The sequence below is a fragment of the Sitodiplosis mosellana genome, unplaced genomic scaffold (assembly GCF_009176505.1).
Source record: "Sitodiplosis mosellana isolate CC-2019 unplaced genomic scaffold, AAFC_SMos_1.0 Smas_scaffold_1, whole genome shotgun sequence".
Taxonomy (NCBI): Eukaryota; Metazoa; Arthropoda; class Insecta; order Diptera; family Cecidomyiidae; genus Sitodiplosis; species Sitodiplosis mosellana.
In genome coordinates, this window is record NW_022595244.1 from 7,758,963 (window position 1) to 7,780,781 (window position 21,819).

Sequence of the window (21,819 nt, forward strand, 5' to 3'; positions counted from 1 at the left end):
CCATTTGCAGGGCGGCTGCCTGCTACACATTCAACAAACAGTGCGAAATGTATTTGTTTGCTTGCAAAATTAGCTTGATGGTTTGTTTTGGGTATGCATTGGTGTGGTGACAATCTGATGCGCGATTTGCGTTTCACAAAAAGCAAACACAGCCCGCTACACAGCTAGCGTTTCTTCTTTTTCCTTTTGGTTTTCGGTGCGTGAAAACGCCTAAAAGAAAGAGAATGTTCAGAGATTAGTAATGTAATCTGAATCAAGCCATCAGACTTTGTATTTCGTTCTCATTATCATGGTGTCTGTGTGTGTATGTGAGTTGCGTTGTGTGTTTTACTGATTGAAATTTGTGTTGCTTTCAAAAGGTGCTGGACTGTGCCAATTAAACATGCGCCAATGTCGCAATTCGCCGCAGAATAAGAGCATACATAAGAAGAAAAAAATCCACTCCATTTATTTCGTTTCTTTCATATATTTATCGACCTGCTCCATTGATTTCGATCTGAATTCTCGCATCAAATTGCCCGTTGGGTATGTGACACAAACGGAATTTCATGCGAACTGAGATGACGATTGCAAAGAACATAATTCGAATGCATGTGTCCACTTTCAACAGTTCAAATCATCACCAGGCACGAATGAACTCGCTGAAAAAAAAAGTTTCGCTCTTTTATCTCGCTTGCTCCCTCTCCCTCTCCCGCTCTCTCTCTCTCTCTCTCTCTCTCTCTCTCTCTCTCTCTCTCTCTCTCTCTCACACACATTCTCACTGTAAACTAAGAAAAAAAAACAGTTTTTTCTCTCTTTTGTTTGAAGCAAAAGGATTCAAAAAGACCTGTCATAGCATCCGACGAAAACTTTGTGCTCTCAAATCAAGAATCACGTTTTTGTGTCGATCGTCAACACTTTTGGGAATTCAGAAAATGAGTTCGCATTTATATCTGGGTGTCTGACCTCTGATGGAATGACTCATTTAATGTTGAATAAATGTGAATGGGCGAGCAAAAAACATCGGGAAAAAAATCGTGAGGCAGCAACAGCAAGAACGAAAGAAGACGAGAAAAAAACACCCATCCGAGTCCATTACTTGTTTGCACGATGTACTGCTACTTTTTCGAATGCAGTTAATGTAGTGAATTAAAAAGGAAAAAAAAAGATGAATCAAGAGATGAGGAAATGATACATCATTCCGTGGTGCCGCATCCTTTTTACGGTCAACGAAATTGCCCACAAATTTAAGCGGAACTCAGTATTTACGATAGATAGAAAGAACAAAAAAGTAGATGGTACATGAAACGGATCGCCGTAGTGTCTTTCGAATTGACATGGGAGCATGGCAAAAGAAGAATTCATCGGAGAAGAAAAATGTTGGCAAACGAATAAATTGGAAAAACTTTCCGATGAAAGTATCTGCAAGCGAATTGGGATGGTTTTTCTTTCTCTTTCGCGTAAACCAGATAAACCACTAAAAAGATTCTAGAAGATTAATAATGGAAAAATACTGCAACTGCTGTTTTGATCCGGACGATGCTAGGGTCGCACCTGAGAATTACATGGATTCTTTTTTATTCAGCTGTTTTTTCTCTACTTTTCCCAAATCAAAGTTATTAAATCCCACGTAAATGCATTTGATTGAATAATGGCGTTAGAAGTGGTGTGGTTTTTCGTAGAACAATCACCCACGCAACTGAGCTCTCAATTTTTTCAAATTATTATCGGCTGTAGCTAATTCAATCTATTATGAGTTGGCTGTCAATTGCATCGAGCTCTCTATCGAAAAATAACATCGAAAATATCCTTTAACGCTGTTGGAAAATCCGTTAATATTTTAAAAATCTGTGCAAGGCAAATGGACGCATAAGTCTTTGGTCTGGCCAACGCTTCTGCTACTTTGATTTTCCTCGCAGGCATAAACGAAAAAGGAAACGGAAAAACTTGGACGAACCATTTTTTTTTTCAAATGAACAAGACTTCACTTCGCATGTCTATCTCCCATCATTTTCTCGGAATGCGGGGGCTCAAAATTGCTTATGAATTTCAATAGCACATCTTCTGCTTTTTCTATTTTATTTATATGTTTTGAAGCTGTGTTTAGTGATGTTCGCCATTCGTTTCCATTTTCGAAGAAAAAATGCGCTTCTAAAGTCTTTTCAAATGGTTTGCTGCTTTGGAAAATTATTCACTTATAATCGTCATCGCCGCTCTTTAGTCAGTCGAAAAAGCCGGAGAAAATAATCTTCGAGCGTCGAAGTTTTTTGCTTCGCATTTTCGTTTGATGCAAACGACGGATGAAAGGAAACGTGAATAACAAGACGAAGTAGACACACCAGCAGCAGCAACAGCAGAAACAAAAATTTCTTAAAGCGTTGACGTTTTGATTGGCCAAAAAGGACTAAAATGAATAAATAAATATGTAAATACGATTCATGAGAAGAACGGGCGAACGGAAAAACGACTGTGCAATTGAGAAACGAAACGTTGATATTCCGACGACGAGAGGACATACGAAGGGCGATGGTATGAGTGAGCGAGCGTGCGAGTGAGTGAGTAAGAGAGAGAGAGAGAGAGAGAGAGTTTCGTACAAGCAAAACAATTATTCAAAATAGATTTTTATTTTGAATTCAAATGAAATTTCCTTGCTTATTTCGAAGCATTTCTAGCTTCACGGTGGATTCGTTGGAATGAGAGAAGTGAGCGCGAGAGAAAAAAGATATGTTTTTATGGAGATGGAAAAGAGAATGCAGAATTTTCGAGAAGTTTATTAATTTCTAAAGCATTAGAAAGTTTGTGTTCGTTAAGTTGGCTCAAGTCCAAGCAACGGTATTTTATGTGCAAAGCGAAAAGCCGAAATGAAGAGAACGACACACAGAATGTGAGTGAGTGAGACAGTTGAGTCCAATGCAAAATTCGAGAGAGAGAGAGAGAGAAAAAAAAGATGTTTAATATTCATTGAACGATTTGCGTTTATATACTCTTGGACGTGATGCCATATCACACACACAAAAGTTGTGCAAGACTCGACACGATTCTTTCAATTTCAACCGTTCTGTCGTTCGCTGGCTCTCTTTAAATGTTTTCCATGCCAACATGAACTTCCCCGACACACAATTTACATAGTCATTTATGTGTAATTCAGTCGCCTGTGCGAATGATGAAAAAAAGTGTTTTGAAAAACGAAAAAAAATGTAAAACGATGAAGAAGAACTACTGCTCGTTCGAAGTAGTGGCAACAACTACTATAAATTGAAACATCATGTTTACGGTATAAATTCTTGGCACACGGACCAAAAAAAAACACACAGCGGAAAATTCTTGTGCGTGTGCTGTGTTTATGTACGTGGCGCATGAATTGCGAAATCACCTTAATCGCCCGATATCAAAATACTATCTTCTAGAGATGTTAAGTGTTGCTTAATTTAATTGAATTGTTTACGTTTTTGTCAGGAATACCAGTGCTTTTAAACGACCATATCATATTTTCCAGTGCCTGGCCAATTTTTTGTTGTTGTAATTCAACCGATTTACAACCCTTTAAATGCTATTACATCCGGAGATATAGATAATAATCTTTGGCTTTGAGTACATTCATATGCGTTGTTCAACTTGGAGAACGGCATAGAAATGCTCAAGTGATTAAAGTTAGTCCTTTGCCCTTTTATACATTATAAATAGAATGTCTTTGAGTTCGCTTCGTAGTTACAGTCATGCATGTGCCTTCTTTCTAGTTGAAATGTCAAAGAATCATATATGAATTACGCATTCCTATTTGCAGCAAGAATTTTCTATCATTCTTCAAGTCGAGTCCTTTTTTCCTCGTACCAAATGGTTATCCGAATGAGGATTTGTACCGACAATTTCAGCACCGAGAAAATTCGCATCCTTTTTGCATTCGATTTAATGTGAAATTCGGCCAGATTTTTCTATAAGTTTTTTTTTCGTCGTCTGGATTATTTCCCGATTTTCCTTAATTTCGTCTCTAGTTTATAGGAAAAAGAAATGTTTCTTCTCCACATCGTGATTCTTGCATGGAGAGCAATGATTTATACATAGATGTATATTTCCTTCTAAGGTATTTTCATTGAAATCGCCTATTTCATATTTCTTTTTCCTCAGTACACAATGTACGTATTCGCTTTTCGCTTTTCTTCATGAATTCGCTTATTCAGATATGGATTTTTTCTTGTCTTTCAGCAGTTTGCTGTTGCAGACATGCACAATTTCCATCGATATTACCTTTTTTGTCGATATATGTTGTGTTTATCGTTATCCTTCATTTCAGCTAAATGGGTCGATGGTACCTTTCTTTGCAATTCACCAAATTGAAATGTTTCGATACGAAAAGAAATTCACATTTGATGAAAACGGAACATGCATGCGACTCGAATGATGATGATGAAACCTTTCGTATAAAAACAGAGATTCTGTTGATTTGGTTTGTTTCATTCGAGTACTTTTTATTCTCATCATCATCCGAAACGAGCGCGCGCTGTATAAAAAATGAAAATCCACTTGTTTTTTTTCCATCAAATTCTCGACTGGTTCTATTCTTCGTTAGATCAACGCCGTTGGCGTCTTTTTGTTTTGAATCATCATTTTTCTGAGCCGTTTTTTCAAGGGGCTCACCGAACGAAAAATAAAATCCGCCAACCAAATGGAATTCGTCGCCTTTTTGTCCTTGTTGCTTTTGCCGTCATCCGCATTCGTGTCATGATGTTTCCAAGCAATTCGATATTTTGATACGTTTCGATTCAATTTTTTGCTGCTGATTTATTTAGCCGAAACGACTTGTTCGGCGGCGACATTCTGTGGAAATTATTCCGCTACTACACAGTTTGTGTGCCGTGACAAACAACAAGCGTAAAACGAAGGAAAAGAAAATATTGATGGTAACGTGATCATAAAAAAGATGTAATAATAAAATAATAATAATTGAAGGAACAGCAAGAGAGAGCAAAAATATAGGTTGAAAATTGGAAACAGTGTCGAGCATATGTTTCTGTAGCACCATGAAACAATGATGTTTTTCTCCGTGTGACGGTTTATTGTTTGGCGAAAGCGTGTGGCAAAAAATATCTGTGTTATCATAGGCTTTGGCTGTTATTTTGATTCGATTCCATGTGCTTGCCGCGCTGCTTGGCTTGCCTGCGCTTGCGTCTGTCGGTGATAAGCTGACACAGGACACGCTTTTATGGTCTTGCTGCTATTTAAGACTGTCAACAACCGAGAGGCAATAAAATCCCGATGAATCTCTTTTCTTTTTACATCATTCATTTTTGATTGCTTTTATTTTGCGTCGCTCAATGTCGCTCAGGCACTTCCGTCCTGTATGACATTTGCTTCATGTTACAACTTGTCACTCGTCCATGATTTATTTCCCTATCGGTGGTCATATTCTTTGCTGTTATTTTTATTATTTCAAAAACTTGATGAATTTTGTATTTAATTTAATGGACACGAGTTTTCCTTTCTTGGTTTGTGAGTGGGATGTTTCGTGGAAGTTTGTGATGCGCGGTGTGTTGTTTCTTTGAAAATGACCAAAAGTTGCTGTTGATGAATAAACTTTGGAACTTTCAAAACCGAGAAACTTTGTTACTCTTCAACTGGAACTTCATTACAATTCAAATATTGAAAAAAACGTTACCGGCAGACTGATTCAACGAATTTGAGTGTTTGAATTTGAATGAATAGATTCTTAGTTACAAAATACAACGTACAAAAAAACTACCCAGATTCTAACAGAATTAGAATAATTTGTTCAATTAACCAATTTTAATGACGGAACATTCTGTGTTTTCCCAAGTTTCTTTTTTTTCTGTCGCACGGAAATTTTTCGAAATTGGTATCTAGAGTTGAATATTTTATACTTTGTGATTGCATGATTGGTTGAACTAATTCTGAACCGATTGAAGTGTTCTTTAATAGTTCATGGGAAATTCAGTTCCAGTCGGTCTTGGAAAATTGTTGTTATTTTTTTTCATATATACAGTCAATGTATTTATTTTCGTCCTGAATTAAACGAAACGTGTATGCTTGTTGTTAAACACCGAAATTATAAACAGTTATTCGATTAATGAATGTTTCCATCGGAGCAACAAAGCTAATTTTGAATTGAATGTTTTGTTATTGATTGTTTGTTTGTGTTGTTTTTTTCTTCATTCTGACAAGGAGGGAACATATGTTAAACACGACCAATTCAATGAATAACGTAAAAAATGCGACATGTTCTATGGTGCACACAAAACAGAGAACCATTTGTTTATAACCATTTTTTTTCCTAGACACGAGCTAACGCAAGCAATGTGTGTTGATTGTCAAGCCAACACCATGAAATCGGACTATGGAATAGAAAGAAAAAGCAACAACAACAACAGCAGCTACAACACCCAATTGGATCCATGGAGAATTAGAGAGAAAATGTGTGGTACGAGCGTCGATGTTCGGCAAAGAGCATTCGGCATATGTGTACACGGAGAGCAACATGTCTAAACATAAAAATTGGGAATGTAAATAAAACAGTCAAACACAAATGTGGTGCAATCGTGGTTTCTTCCTCTGTTGCGTACGCAATTTTAGTGACTCTATACAAATAGAAGCAAGAGAAATATAGAAATTCATTGGAACGACGAACGTTTGAGTCGAGCGCATATACACTCGTTGTATCTCGTGGGTGCGGAGAGAACAACGGCAGTGAGGAAGTGTGATTAAAAAGAGCATTTTGTAGGTCGGAACTACCAGCAGAACAATTTAATTCACACACACACACAATCTGATGGTGTGCTGGAAAACATACAAATTCCATTTTCAGGTTGATGTTTATTTGAAATCACCGTCGGTATTAATGCGTAAAATTGGAATCCATGGAAGTGGTTCGGAGTGCGTTGGCGCAATTAAGTACCACTGGTGATATATGTGGTTCTCCACAAAGTTGCACGATTATTCATAATTCTAATCGAAAGGCACTCAAAATACCCACATATAATTACACCAATTCAAATTTCTTCTTCCAGGAATCACAGTCATTCAACCAATCACAGCCCTTATGAATATCAGAGGAGTAAAAATAACTCGTATATACCAATTAATCCTAGGGGAAAATCACGCTTAAATTATTTCAAATATTTCAAAAAAATCCAATTTATCTCTAAGAATCTGTCGTATGAAATTTGGTGGATATTTGTGAATACGGCGGAATTTTTGTGATTATGAATGATATTTAAATGTATTTTAATGAAAAAAATCTCAAATATCTCCAAAATCCACAAAAAAATGATTTATTTATTCAAAATATTCGAAAATATGTCATACAATTGATGTTTATTTCAAATATCTAAATATCTCACAAGATTCAGGATCGTGATATTCCCCTAGAATTAATCAACGTCAATTTCCATTGATGAACTCCTCGATGATCAATTCTTTCATGGAAATATTTCCACTTTCTCATGAAGATTTATTATTGTATCGATGAAGGGCTATTCAATCAATAATGACAACGATTTGATATCTACTAATTGAAGTGGGCAGGCAAAAACAGTGAACGCCATTGACATATTTACCGAAGTTTTTTTTCATTTGAATATGACGAAAATGATGATATTTGTCTTCAATGTCCCAGTTATAAGTTGGAATATTCCCTGATGAGCTGGTTCATCGTCGCTCATCCATTCAAACGCACACAGGACAACAGTACGCCTTATCGGTTTGGAAATGCATCGATGGTCAGTGGCCATTTCAAATGTGTATACATACAACTCGATTTAATTAACTTCTCAAATGGTGCGAAATGCTCGAAATAATTCTGAGTTGGTTTGCATTTCGACTGTATTCCCGATGAATGATTTTGTGTATGCATATTCAGTGCAGTGATTCTAAAATTATACCGCATAAAATCGGAAATGCGTTTTGGTATTAGCTCAAACACACACACACAGCTCTCTATCGGTTTATCGGACTGTATATTTTCGATGCGACCATATCCGAATGACATTCATTACGCAAACACAGTGTTGCAAATTGGCAGTTGTGAGAAAGATAACACTGAATGCATAATCGACGAATCGAGAGAAACGTTTGGTTCAGTTTTGAACCAAGGGTCGAATTCGAAAGAGAGCGAAGAAAAAAAAATGGATAGTCGATCGAATAATATGACATCTGGGTAATATGGATGCATCTCGATGCAAGCCACGTTCACAGGATTGCCGCTATACGCATCATCAGTGCCGTGTAACAACCCTAGTCAATATTTCGTATAGCTCAGTTGGAACGAAGCGGCAGAGATATCGAGAGAAAGCGAATACAAGAGAATAAAATTCGATTTATCCGAACAGCGATTGGTGGTACAATTTGTGCGTGCTACACCATCGAATACGAGGGTGAATCACTCGAAACATCGAAAGTTATGAATAGTCATTTAATTTGCCTATAAATTTATCATGTGCGCTCATTTTGTTTACACACTCTGTTTGTATGCGTTTTTTGTGCCTCTCGCGCTCTCTTGTTGTCCTTGCGGTTTCGTTAAATTGAAATTTATGCGTGCGTCTGTGTGAGTGCACTTAATGATTTCACTCTGTTATATTCATTTTATATGTATCCAACATTTTTTCACAGTTGATTTGCCAGCCAATGCAAACGGTTATGTCGAACAACCGAAAAAAAAATTAAATTCGACTCGTGAAACAAAATAGTGGAGTTTTAAATTTCATTGATCTCTGGAGCGTTTTTTTTTGCTTTGGTTCGTTGTTGTCATTAGCATAAACAAGCATAAATGACGGGTAATTTATTTCCATAAACAAATACTAAATATGCATTTGCATTCGATGCACTCTCTCTCTTCGCTTCATCAATTCGATTCCCCTGGTGCAGTTTTGTGTGTCTCACACTCTCGTTTTTCTCTCTCTTCATTCGAATGTATCATGTTTTAATTATTGTTTTTTTTTTTTCGTTGTTGTATTTGCGTTTCAGACGTAATCAATTCTGGGAGAATTTTTTTCCCGCCACTCGAGAGAATTGCATCAGCCCACAGAATTTCGAGCGGGAATTGTGATTTTTTTTTAAATGTTTTGTCGTTGCATTCCGATATATGCAATGATAAATCATTCGTTTTTTTTCTTCGTCGCACAAATCGAAATAACAAATAATGACTTTTCACTAAAGACTGTAATTTTGCTTGTGCCACTGCAACGAAGGAGATTCCGTTCTCGTTTACCTAAACCATATATCGAGAGCATTTATCAAGAAGGCAAAACGCATGTTTTATAAAGCATTATTATTCTCAATCAACCCATTTCCGCTTCATTAGGCAAAACATGCATTTGATACATAAGCGTCTTGTGTACGCGCACGAGTGCCACACATTTTTCTTTCGCTTCGAAATCATTTATGCGCTCCAGAACAGATTCTCTTTCTGAATTTCGAGAAACTCATTCGCATTCTCACATTGTTCAATTCATCCCAACGGCTTGTTTTGCTTTCTTATTCTCCGCTTTTTATGTTTATGTTATGTTTTGCCGACGTATACGATTTCATTTTAATTAATTTCTTCGCTGATCACTTTATATTGTTTTTCATCCGGAATACGCGGTTTACTGCATTGTCTGAAGCATAAATTGAACCTACGCTTGGATTAATCCGTATCGTCGTTGTAAGCGTCCTGATTGTGAACAAACATGAAATTCACTTCTGCTAATTATCCTTGTGAAATGAAGCTGCCACCGAATTAGCATCACCGACGACGAAGTTTCGAAAAGTTGAACAACAAAACCGACATAAAATTGGTGAAAACAAAAATGTTACCCGAGAAACCGTTACATTTTTTTTTCAATTTAATAAAATGCGTCGAATGACATTTGATCTTTCGAATAATTTACACTTTTCGACGAAAGTAATCCGAAGTACAAAGACATTCACTAATGGCAATTATCCAATTGAATCGTGATTGTTTTGAATTATCAACTACACAACGAGCTCGAGATGTTTTTTCTTAAAGAATTCAATTTTGTTCGGATATAACGAACGTGGATTAAACCGGGCCATGAAGTGTTGTCGCCGAAGCGAGATTGAAAATGCTTAACATAAACAACGTCTACCAAAAGGCACTGTATACCAGAAAAATAAACAATTACGTTGAAATGTTTCATTTTTCCTGCAACCTATTTAAAACTTTGTCGATGGTACAATGTAAAGCAACCACACGGTTGTGGTTTTAACATTAAAATTCGTTGTGTTTTTTTTCATATTTCCTTTTGTTTGTATGTCTCAATAAGCCTTTCAACAAGCTTTGTTTGTCTCCGTTATGGTACTCTCCATTCACCTTAACAGTGTCTGTGTTGAAGATTAGAATGACGTAGAATAACTGAATCGAGAGAAAGAGCGAGAACGAGAGCGGGAGAAAGGAATGTTAAAATGCAAACAAAATCGATGAAATCAAAAAGGAAAAAGAGAAAAAGAGCCGGCAAATGAATGAAGTGACTGAACAATCGCCAAATCATAATTAGATTTCATCACGTGTTCGGTTTTTTTTATTCGTTCTCTGAAATTCCAGTCAATTAGATTGTTTCAACAAGGTATCCGGTCTGATTGTGGCACGAAACGGGGATGGGTTGTTTGGAATTTGCTTAGGATACGTGCGTTTCGTTCATCTATTTTTCGCTGGTTGTGCTGTGCCAAATATAGATCCAAACGGTTATCGTTCCAACACTCATTTTTCTATTAATCGTGCGTGCATACATTCAGAAATTTCGATTAGAGCACGTTTTGCCATATTAATTAATCCGGTGCATTAGCCAATATGTTTAATGGAATTCCACTTTATCAATTTGAAATCGCTCGATATAATTTGTAGCTCCGTTCGGAGGGAGAGAGGAATGAACACGTTAGTTACGTATGTGGAACGCTGCCTAATTGGAATCGTGTTTCGTGGACACAAATTGGAATTTGAAAAAAAAAAATTATTAAATTAATAAATATTATCTTTCAATTAATCCGTTATTATAACAATTATTTATTTAAACACGAGTTGAATTGAACGCGAGTCAATGGATTGAGTTATTTCGGATTTAATGGGATCTATTTGTGATAATCACATACAAATTCAATGAAAAAACAAAACAAAAATCCCTGTCAATTCATGAATTGGAAACTCACCGACAAAAAAAAAACATTTTGAACACAAATGCCAAGCGTTATTAATTCATATTAATTGTTTGATGGAAAATCACGTTGGCCAAAGTTCAATAATTCATATTTTGTCTACCGATACCGATGTTCTGTCGAAAATCATTTTCGAACAAAAGTGATAAAAGGTACTGCGCCGCGGTTTCCACTTCGACTTCATTTATTTATTTTGTCTCGTCACCGAACAAACAATACACTCCTTAATGGAATGTACAAATTTTCAATCAGCTTTTGTTCGTACCGTTGCCATCATCCAGCTCTCATTTTTGGGTTCGGTCTTTGTCACATTCCATTCGTGAAAAGGGGTTTTTGTCTTTTTCTCTCCTCTTTATTTTCGGCTCCGGTAAAATAACGAATATTTGATTTCATTTGCAAACAATTTTATCTGGAGGCAACTTGTTTGCTGTCGGTATCAACTTCATACTCATGATATTTTTGGTTCGAACGACATCATAACTATGAAAATTATAATTTATTCTTTCTTTTTCTTCCGCTTATTTTTAGACCAAATATAACGAGCCACTTGAAACGTTGAGCTGAAGCCATTGCACAGGGCAAAAAAGAGGATATCAGGTAACGATTTTGTGTAACTTTGGCAAATGAATGCCTCGCTTCGGAGCATTAGATACAAGTGGAGTGGCGTTATCACATTGAAAAATGATATGAATGATCGTGTTTCATTAATATCATCACATTCGCCCGTAATAAGCATATCTAATATATAAATGAATGAGTGAATCGTAACGCATATGAGATGAGACGCCAGTGAATGAAAATCTGATGCGTCAATTCATTTATCATGTTTTTTTCTCCTCTGCTGTTTCTTGTTCTTCTTGTTGTTATTCTCTGTTCCTGACGATTTGCCATATTCCAACTAACACACAGAGTGAACAATTCCCAGTTCGCAGTCAGCCGCTTCGTGATGTATATCCAAATGTTTGCTTAACAGTAAAATTGTTCGGATTATATGTTTTGTTTAGCGGAAATTCACCATAATTTCCATCCCGTCTTCGCATCTAAATTGTGTTTGCCGAAGAACGAAACTAAATAGAGAGAGAGAGAAAGAAAAAGCAGCCCGGTATGTGTGGCATACAGAGTAAATCTAATGTTCACATCAAGAGCAATAACAAAACCAAATGCGGAAAGAAATAATATTTCACCGGAACAATTTGAATATTTGAAACATTTCTCATGTTTGTTTCTATTCAAAAGAAAGTCGTGAGTGCATGCATTCCCTCTCCGCGCCCGGACGGTACAAAACTGCGCCGGGGAGTAGATAGAAATATAAAAAAGGAACGCAGCGGTGAAAGAGAATCATTTCAACACGTGCACGATTTGCATGTTATAACGTGACCCAGGTAGAGGGAAAACGTCAAAAATGGTTTGGCACTCTTTGGATGTTGAAAACGTTGTTGGCCAAATACCACCACCACCATGGGAATATATATTATATATATATATATATCAGAGCAAAAGCATTTCGTCATTTCATTCATTCATAAATTCATCTCTGAACAATGTGATAAAAACAGTGCCAAGGAACAAACACACAGACGCAGAAGTAGAGGCAAAAAAACATATTAAATGTCATAAAACAGCAAAGAACAATATCAAGTACATATTTTTAGCCCAAACTGCGGTAGACAGAAGCAAATAAAGAAGCGAAAACTGAAATAAGAGCCGAAAATCGCAAAAGTTGCGGGGGTGAAGACGTCAAAACTGATGTCACATCGCAATTTTTCCGCTCACATTCCTTCCTTTTTGTCTCTTCTCATCTGCTCCATGAATTTTTATCAGAAAAATTTTCGACGAAAATAAAGATTCCACCATTATTTTTGCCATGGTTGCTTCAATGTTCTTTTCATTTTTTTCTTCTTATTTACGTTAAACGCTGTTGTTATTTCGATTACATACGCGCTCTCTTTTGCATTCACATATCGGACGCGCTTTTCTTTTTCTCTTTTGTTCGGTGTTGGTTGTTTTGCGCCGAAAACACAGTTGAAAAGTGAACATTTTTCCAGACTGTGCATACAAACGAAGCAAACGCAAACAATTCAGCAGATCGCTGGATTCGATTCGTTTTTTGTTCATCTTTCTCTATCTCTCACTCACTCGCTCGCTCTCTCCGTTGTGTTCGTTTTGCATTTTTAGCTCTAGCATTACCATTGCCAATCGGATTTTGCTGTAATAGTGTGCCATTGTCGTTTGTCGTGAACGAGGAAAATTTTTTCTCGTCAGTATTAAAATATATATACCGCATGAATACGTGAAGAATGTCGCAAATGAACATATTTTCGTCGCTTTTAAAAAAGAGCACACACCGAAGAAGAAGGAGGAAAAAAAATTGGATGCATTAACACACAGCGGGAGTGGCATGAGCGTGGCGAAGAGCATAGCAGCCGAGCAAAAGTTTATTTTGGAATATTTTTCGCTTGGTTTTGGATTTTGCGATGGTGCAGTGTATAGTTTATTTCGTACATTCGAAAGAAAAAATAAGAAATATATATGCATATTTGCTTCTGAATGACATTTGCCATCAACATTTATTCATTCTTTATTTGCTCGTTTCGTTTACTCCGAAATACACACACACACACATACATACACAAAAATATGGCTTTCAAGACGAGTGCCGAGAGAGTGGGTGTTTGCTATCATTTTTCGGAACCGGAAAGAATATATATTCACAAAACGATGCTAATTCCGTTAAATTGACAAGCTGAATAAAAATGACATACTACAAACGAATAATCATTTTGGATTTTTGTATGTATTTTGTTTCTGTTGAAATACACAGAAAAAAAATGCCTTCGATTATTATGTGAATTTGATGTGAAAACCTAAACGACAAATTGACAGTGCAATCAAATCAGCCAATCCAATCGTTATTGCAATGGAATAATTTGTTTTTATGTGTATGTTGCCTGGCGAAAATAAAAACGCATCGACAAAAATACGACCAAATTCGAAAGAATCGTGTTCAGAATTTGCCAACCATACGATATGTCCAAAGTCAATAGAAATATTCCATTCTCACAATCGCACAATGGCACAATGGACGAATAGTTTTTGTGGTTTCGTCCAAACAATAGATGGAAAATTAAAAATCGACAGCAGGGAGGAGAGGACTTAGCGAGAACGTTAGCAGCGTTAGAGGCCAAAAGTAAACAGAATAAATTGTGTGGGATTCAAAGTGAATGGAGGAGTAGTCGACAGCCGGAAAATATGTATGACACAATAGCACGAGAATCCATCACAGAAATGCGTTTTGAGCTGTACTAAGACATGATAATGGCATTTGTTATTTGGGATGCGCTATGCCATCAACTGTTGCCGCACCAACTGCAATTTCCCTCTCGCTGTTGATATTTTTTATTCTCTCTCTGGCGAGCGTTGCTGCTTTGGCACGAGCCGATAGATGTTTTGTTTGGCCAGTGTGCACAAATAATCATTATTGACGTAATGGGCGACGACAACGGCGATCAACACCGACACACACACACAGCTCCCAGATGCACTGTGCATTTCGTACGAGTATACACGATTCAATAAAATATCCAGGAAAAGAAGCTCGAGGGAGCGATGTCAATATGTTGCGCTGTGTGCACATGAAACGACACACAATAAATCTTATTGTTTTCGGGTGGCAAACGTGCATTATCGGGTCTTGAATTAAAAACAACCATTCTACAGCTGCTGCGATGAGTGACATTCGTCCATTCCCATGACCGCCATCGTCGCCGTCGCTGCTGCCGCCGCCACTCTTTGACTGAATCCTTCGTACTGCAGCACGGGCATCGTTTGGTGTCTGTGTCTCTGTGACACAAAAGAACCCATCGAATGGTATTATGAGCATTCTCTCTGAATAAGGTCGATAAAAATGCAAACGATTTGTTTAAATCAAATGGCATAAAATTCCAGTGTCACTTGTATCCGTGTCTCGTTGTAAAAATGAATCAATTTTCACCACTGCAGAAAAGAATGCCGTGCACTTTGAGCCGCTACTTTGAAGTAAAAATGGTCTTTCTCATGTCAATTCAATTGTGAATGGCTTTCGTGTAAAGGTAACACAAAAATCGCCCTTCGGTCCAACATATGCCCAACACAAATTTTGGCATTCTTCGATTGTAGCACAACTTTGTACAGTTTCGGTGCATGCAATCCATTTACATTCCCCAGTATAATCAACATGAATTTTCAACCAACCATGCAGAACTTGTTTTGTCTCTGTGAATCAGACACTGAAAATCAGATACACGCTTGGTTGCAACAAAACTTGTGTATCGAATTCCAATCGAAACCAATTGGCTCTTCCTTCGATCCTCTTTTGCCATCCTTCGTTCCACAATGCTATTCCATTTTGGCTTCTTACTCTTTGTTTTGTCGTTGCCGTTGATGCGGTCGGTTTTTGACTTGGTTGCAGTTCGGCTCATGCATTCTGTGTGATGTGTCGAGTTTTGTTTATGTCGATGAATTTGGTTTGCATTTGACACCACACGTTTTTGGAAGGGGGAGGAGAGCGAAAGAATCAGCACAAAATTGAAGCAATCTGCTCGATATAAAACCGCACATATATCGATTGATTCAATCGGCATGGATTGGAGCTCTTAATGTATTCACTTTCATTGCTGATGCAAACACATTCATGTGAACGGAGCAGCGAAATCAAAAACATACAATCGAATGAATGGAACACACGAGTGAAAGAAATTCACAAACAAACAGCAAACAGATTTCGTTTTATTTATGGGACAAATGCAGTAATTTCTTGCTTTGTTTACCCTCATATTCCTTTCCATTTCTCTCTCGTCAACAGAAAAAACACCAAATACTGAGCATTGATTTCTCCATCGTTGCAATTGGTACACAAACATGCCAGTTTGAAAAGCCACAAGCACATTAACTTATTCATATCCATGGAACAATCGAATTTTCAATTTATATTGGAACGTTCTAATTAGAGGAGAGAATGTTTCGTACCAATTCGGTTCCCATTGAAACTGTGTGGAAGCGAATTAGCCAATCATTTGAAGTTGGCTAAAAAAATTTGATGTATGTATGCCAAAAAATACTTTCAAACAGCATGCGTTATGACCACACTGGTACTGTTCGAATTTGGCGTCGAAAAATGCAATGAATTTTTAATTAAGTCATGAAAATTTCAATGATTGGGAAACATGTTCTATCAAATCAATGGAGTTCTACACAATTTTCGCTTGGGAATTTGCAAAGCATTCACTAGATTCTTGAAAAACCCGTACAGTCCCACAAAAATTTTGCTACACTTAATTAGACGGCAAGTTGCGCACCTTCACAGATCATAAACAAGAATTTAATTGAATTTAAATTTGAAATTCATTTGAAATAATACGAAAACTTTCTCGAAAACCTTCTGAAGTATGTGGATTTAGTACGAAGAATTGTTTTGCTATGAAATTTAGTCTCAATCATTCAAATTCGTATGTTTCCATAGATATTTTCGTTGAATATATTTAGATTAAAATCAAATTTGTGTGTGCCAGTTATTCGAGAAGTGCATTGAAACCGATTGAATTATTATTCTTGTTCAAATTCATTCAAATTGCTCGCATATTGAAGCAAATTCAATTAATTTCGACCAAGTTGATTAAATACTAATTTAAAATCGGTTTACCTCGATTGGTTCATCACTGAAACCGTACATTGTGTTGACTATCGTTATCAAAGTTCTAATTAACTTGCTGCTAGTTTAAGATATCGAAACAAAGTTTCGCATGAGATTCATGTTCCGCAATTTACCTGTGAATCAATAAAAGCGAGTGCAATATGCTTGATCTGTATCCTTGTGCAAATTCAAATGGTAAGGAGGCTCAATTAAGTCATATGTATAATCTCAGGCATCTCATATGTGTTGGTATTCACATGCCATGTATCGAAGAGCATGCTACTATGCGTAGAGCATTGATTATATTACCAAGAATTAACCGGTGATACAATATATCAAACGACATAAGCGACGGTCGATAATCTATGCGGTAATTATTGTTTGTCTGTGAGAGAGTGTGTGCGTAATAATGCAGCCGAGTAATTGCATATGTTCCTTGAAGCATGTACTAAGAATGCATTGATTGTGTGTTTGGTTGCGTGGTGGTACCAGTGATTATGGCTTATACCTGTGTAGTCGAAATGAAATGAAGTTTCTTTGTTTGAAGCATTTGCTGTATAACACGAATATATGCGCTCGGATTGTCGTAGTGTTTGGCAGACATTTCTGAAGCAGTCGCCAGTTTGGAAGTTTTCCTTGTTCCATTGTTTTTAATTTCTCATTTCATTGCTCGAAAAGAGCTCAATGAGTTTTAGCGTAATTCAACCTGAGAAAGCCGAGTGAGAGAGAGAGAGAGAGAGAGAGAGAGAGAGAGAGAGAGAGAGAGTGAAAAAAGCGAACAAAAGTCTATTTCGATTCGAAGTGGAGTTTGTATATTTCAGACCATGTGTTTGAGTACTTTTACTTGTTCCTTGTTTTCAATTTCCGAACAGCGAGAAAAAAAAGGAGTGGATTTTAATTGAAAAGTTAACAAACGGCTTTTAACCAGTTCACTGAGCAATGTGCATGTCTGGCTAATTGGTTGACATTTTTTTTTCTTCGTACAATGCGCGCTGTTTCAGTCTCAGGGATTTAGCTGAAATGTCAATTTGGACTATGTTTTATTTGTTCGACGAATACAATATTTTAAAAAAAATAGTTTGTGTATGTTCGCTTAACTTTTTGAATTGGTTATAAAGGATTACGTAGCGCACGAATTGAAAATGCAGAGAGAAAGAGAAAAAAAAAACTCAAAATTATATCGGATTTAATCCGAATAGAGGATGAGTGAGAGCGGAAGAGCGCGTCACAGGATTTTTCAAAAAAATAACTTTATCCCAAAGTTGAGGGAGTAAAGTGAAACTATAAATGAGCGAATCGGGGCAGCCATTCTCGGTCGGCCAAAATACAGTGCACACAATCCCGGGTAAATACAAATCCAGCACCAAATGTACAATGGCACAACGGACGCATTTCGGCTAAACTCAGTCAAAGGCAATAAGCAATAAAGTGGATTTTAACATCTGTATAAATGATCAGATGGGAGCGAAAGAAAATTGTGAGCAAGACAACAAAACATAAAGTTTTCTTCCAGCGCGCGCTCTCGTCAAAACTTGATGTTGTAGTGTATGGTTTGATGTTTTGTGTGCCAGAGAAACACAGACGATCCTAGCCAAAAGTTATACCCAATTCCGTGTTGCATTCGCGTTCAAAGAGAATATTTTGCCATAAAAGTGGATTTATTCGTTGTCGCAGCGTGATGTTCACAGATGTGAACAACCTGCACAAAACTTTCAGCGCGCTACATTCTTATTTTCTGAAGAAGAAAACAACTTTCTTGCCCATTCACGATGCGCATCGCGAATGCAACAGAAACAGATCCGTGGATGAGCCGGGTTTTTTTTTCCATCGCGCGACAATTTTTCTTCTCTCTCTATTTTCTTCTTTGTTTAAAAGTCTGTTTACTTCTTAAATAGTTTTCAGTATACAGTAATAGTTGTCATAAAAATGGATTTTGCAGAAAATGCCACACGGCAAAACAACTAGATCACGAATGAACTTTTCTCATTGCTGGCAAATGGAGTGGCATATAAAAAGCGGATTTGTTTATTTTATGACACATGCAATGATCTAGGCTATATATAAAAATGGATTTCCATTTGATGTTCGGCAGCAAGAAAAAAAAAACTTTTTTGCACACAACCAAAGAGAAGTCACCGTCTTATCCCCCGTCCAGTATATTACAACATAAATAATAGCGATAAACTTACCATAAAAGTCGTTACGACTGTTAAAAACCATCAGACACGATACATTCTTTTCCCTCTTATCTTTTAGCCCACTAATGCGACTGTTGCAATGGCATGCGGCGAACGAATGCAATTCCAATTCCTTTTCCTTCTTAATGTTGTGTGTAAATTTATTCCATTAAGTATAGCTGCTCTCATTTTCTTGAAATCACTTCAACCAGTTTCGTTTTTAAATTCGCGTTTTATGTTGAAGCAAAAAGAGGACGGAACAAATGTTGATTTTTCTTTATCATTATTCGATCTTCACATTTTCAACCACTGATGGACATACCATTAAAATGATTGAATATATTTTTGTACTGTGTTTGATGTGCGCGGAAATTGCATTTTAAATTAATTATTCATTAAATTAATGAGCCCACCCAATCGGTTTGATATATTTCAAAATAATTTATTCCGTTATTATGGACAATTTTTTCGTGGGCAAAAACCAAATCGAGTTTCTTTGACTGGATTATTTTTACACATGATTGCTGTGTCGGTGTCGCCACATCAAAGCGTCAAGCATTCGATAACATTTCATGTTTCATTACGCAAATCTGAATTTAAAATACCCCATGCGATCTGATATAATAGACAATTTTTTCTATAACCATGACAAACCGCCTCCGCTTTTCAGTTGTCCTTCATTTCATCATGGTGAAATCCATTAACCTGAACTGCGGTTTGCTTGAGTTTTTTTTTTCACCAGATTTTCCAATATTGACATATTCCGTTATACATAATTTAAAACATTCAATTGATGTTTCAATGCAAAAAAATTTAATCTTTTGCATAAATGCATTGTACTAGTATGGATGGCGCCACAAAAACAGCAACAAAAAAAGCAGCAAAACGTTTCAATATTCAAATATTCAGTGCTCTGAATATGTTTTAAAAATAATGCAATACATTTTTCCAATTTGGAATCTCAAATCTGCTGTTTTAATTGCTTTAATGGCTCGACTTTTTGCCATAACAAAAACTCAATATGAAATATAGTTCATTCAATATACACTCAACATTCATACTGTTCAACAAATCCGCAGTTTTTGTTGCTTTTGTTCGTAAATTCGAATAGAAACGGTACAATTCTTGGAAAATATCAGCAGATTGGGCTATTTTTTTAAATGTCAATTGCAAATGTGCGACTACATATAGCAAAAGCATTTAAAACAGTTGTTGAAAAATACAATATATATTTATGCCGTTATTTGGAATATGAGTAACTCTCAACAAGGCACACTCGAGATATTTTAATTCAGAGTCAGTGTAAATTCTGCTTTTTTCCATTACGATGCACATTTTTTTGTCCATGCCAAAAAATGAATTAAACAATTTCAATTGGCTGAACATAAAAAAAAAATAATAATAATATCGCAATGAAAGTGTGTGACCGAATTTTTTTTGCAATTGTTAGATGGGATTTTGTTTTGAAATAGAACATAGCCATGGCTCATAATTATGCCGGGTTAAAAATTGTGAATCCATATAATTTGTGTATAAAAAAAGTTTGCGTTGGTTGTAATCGATACTTCAATCTGTTGAGTCTAGTATTTTTTTCATGCATATTCCTTGATGTTTACGTTTAATTCCAATGAAATTGAGTAAAATACTGTAAATGATATAAAATTCTTTTTTTGTTGTTCTGTTTTATTTTCAATCGCATTGAATTCAATTCGTTTTTCCATGGAAACATCACCCGTGATTGCGGCTTATTCAAATATCAATATTTTACGTAATTATTAATCGAAATCAAAAGGAATTGATAATGAAAAATTAACCACATTTATGATATATGAAAAATACACTGGGTTCCAAATGAAAAAAATACTGCGCTGAATGCATTTCAATTGAGCTGATTAAAAAATATGGTGACACCAATGCAGTAAGCGTATTAAATATTCCGAAACATCAATCAAAACCATATCACCAATGTATTAACATTGCAATAAAAACATGAATACTGGCAAAGCCCTGTTTGAACATTAAATCGATTGCGATGAGTTTGAATGTTAATTTTTGCTAATGAGTTTGAATAAAAAAGCGACTAATGGACAACGATGGCGACATTTAAAGTGAATTGCATTTGGAATTCAGTGAATTTCAGAAGGGAAAAAATGTGAAAGTAGGAGGATTGTATGTGTCAAATTAATCCTAGATGCGCGCAGGCGACAATAATGAATCATTTTACGATGTTCGAAAAGGAGCAAATAGATAAAGAGAGCACATTTTCGCCACGAAATATAATTAATATGATTTATCGTAGGCAATTCGAAATTATTAGTGCAGAATCGCCTGGCCCCTAAGCATGGGCCAAACGATCTAGAAACGATAAATGATTGATTTCTAATTGGATGGTAAATGAAAAAAATTGTTCAACTTTCGTATGTTTCCGAAGATAAATATTGTATGCTGGAGGAAGTGAAACACAATTTATTTTCGATAGTAGATAGATGAATTCGCAGGAAATCAACTTGTTTTGTTTGAAACGGACGCTTTTCTTTGCATTTATATGGCCGAACATGTAACTATTGAAACACATACGAGGATTTCTATTACATCATAACTCATCTATCGACTTTAATTACGAACTGAATGAATGTCCGAGAGTGTGTGTGAATGGCACTTAAGTGGTGTTGTGTAGGTCCGAGAACCGAGCAAAAAAAAATCATAACATCTACCACAACAAAAAGGAAAGTTTTCCGAGCACGATATCAAGAAAGTTCTCGGATCGGTTCACATCAAAGGACAAGCTAGAGAGAGAGAGAGAGAGAGAGAGAGAGAGAGAGAGAGAGAGAGAGA

The 21,819-nt window shown here is 36.4% G+C and overlaps 1 protein-coding gene across 1 annotated transcript in view; it reads left to right on the plus strand.

The window, feature by feature from the left end:
* LOC129573433 (connectin) overlaps window positions 1-21,819 on the plus strand; it is a gene marked incomplete in the record, with an annotated part of 125,389 nt that overhangs the window by 65,471 nt on the left and 38,099 nt on the right. The window contains 1 exon segment of the mRNA XM_055453927.1: window positions 11,668-11,736.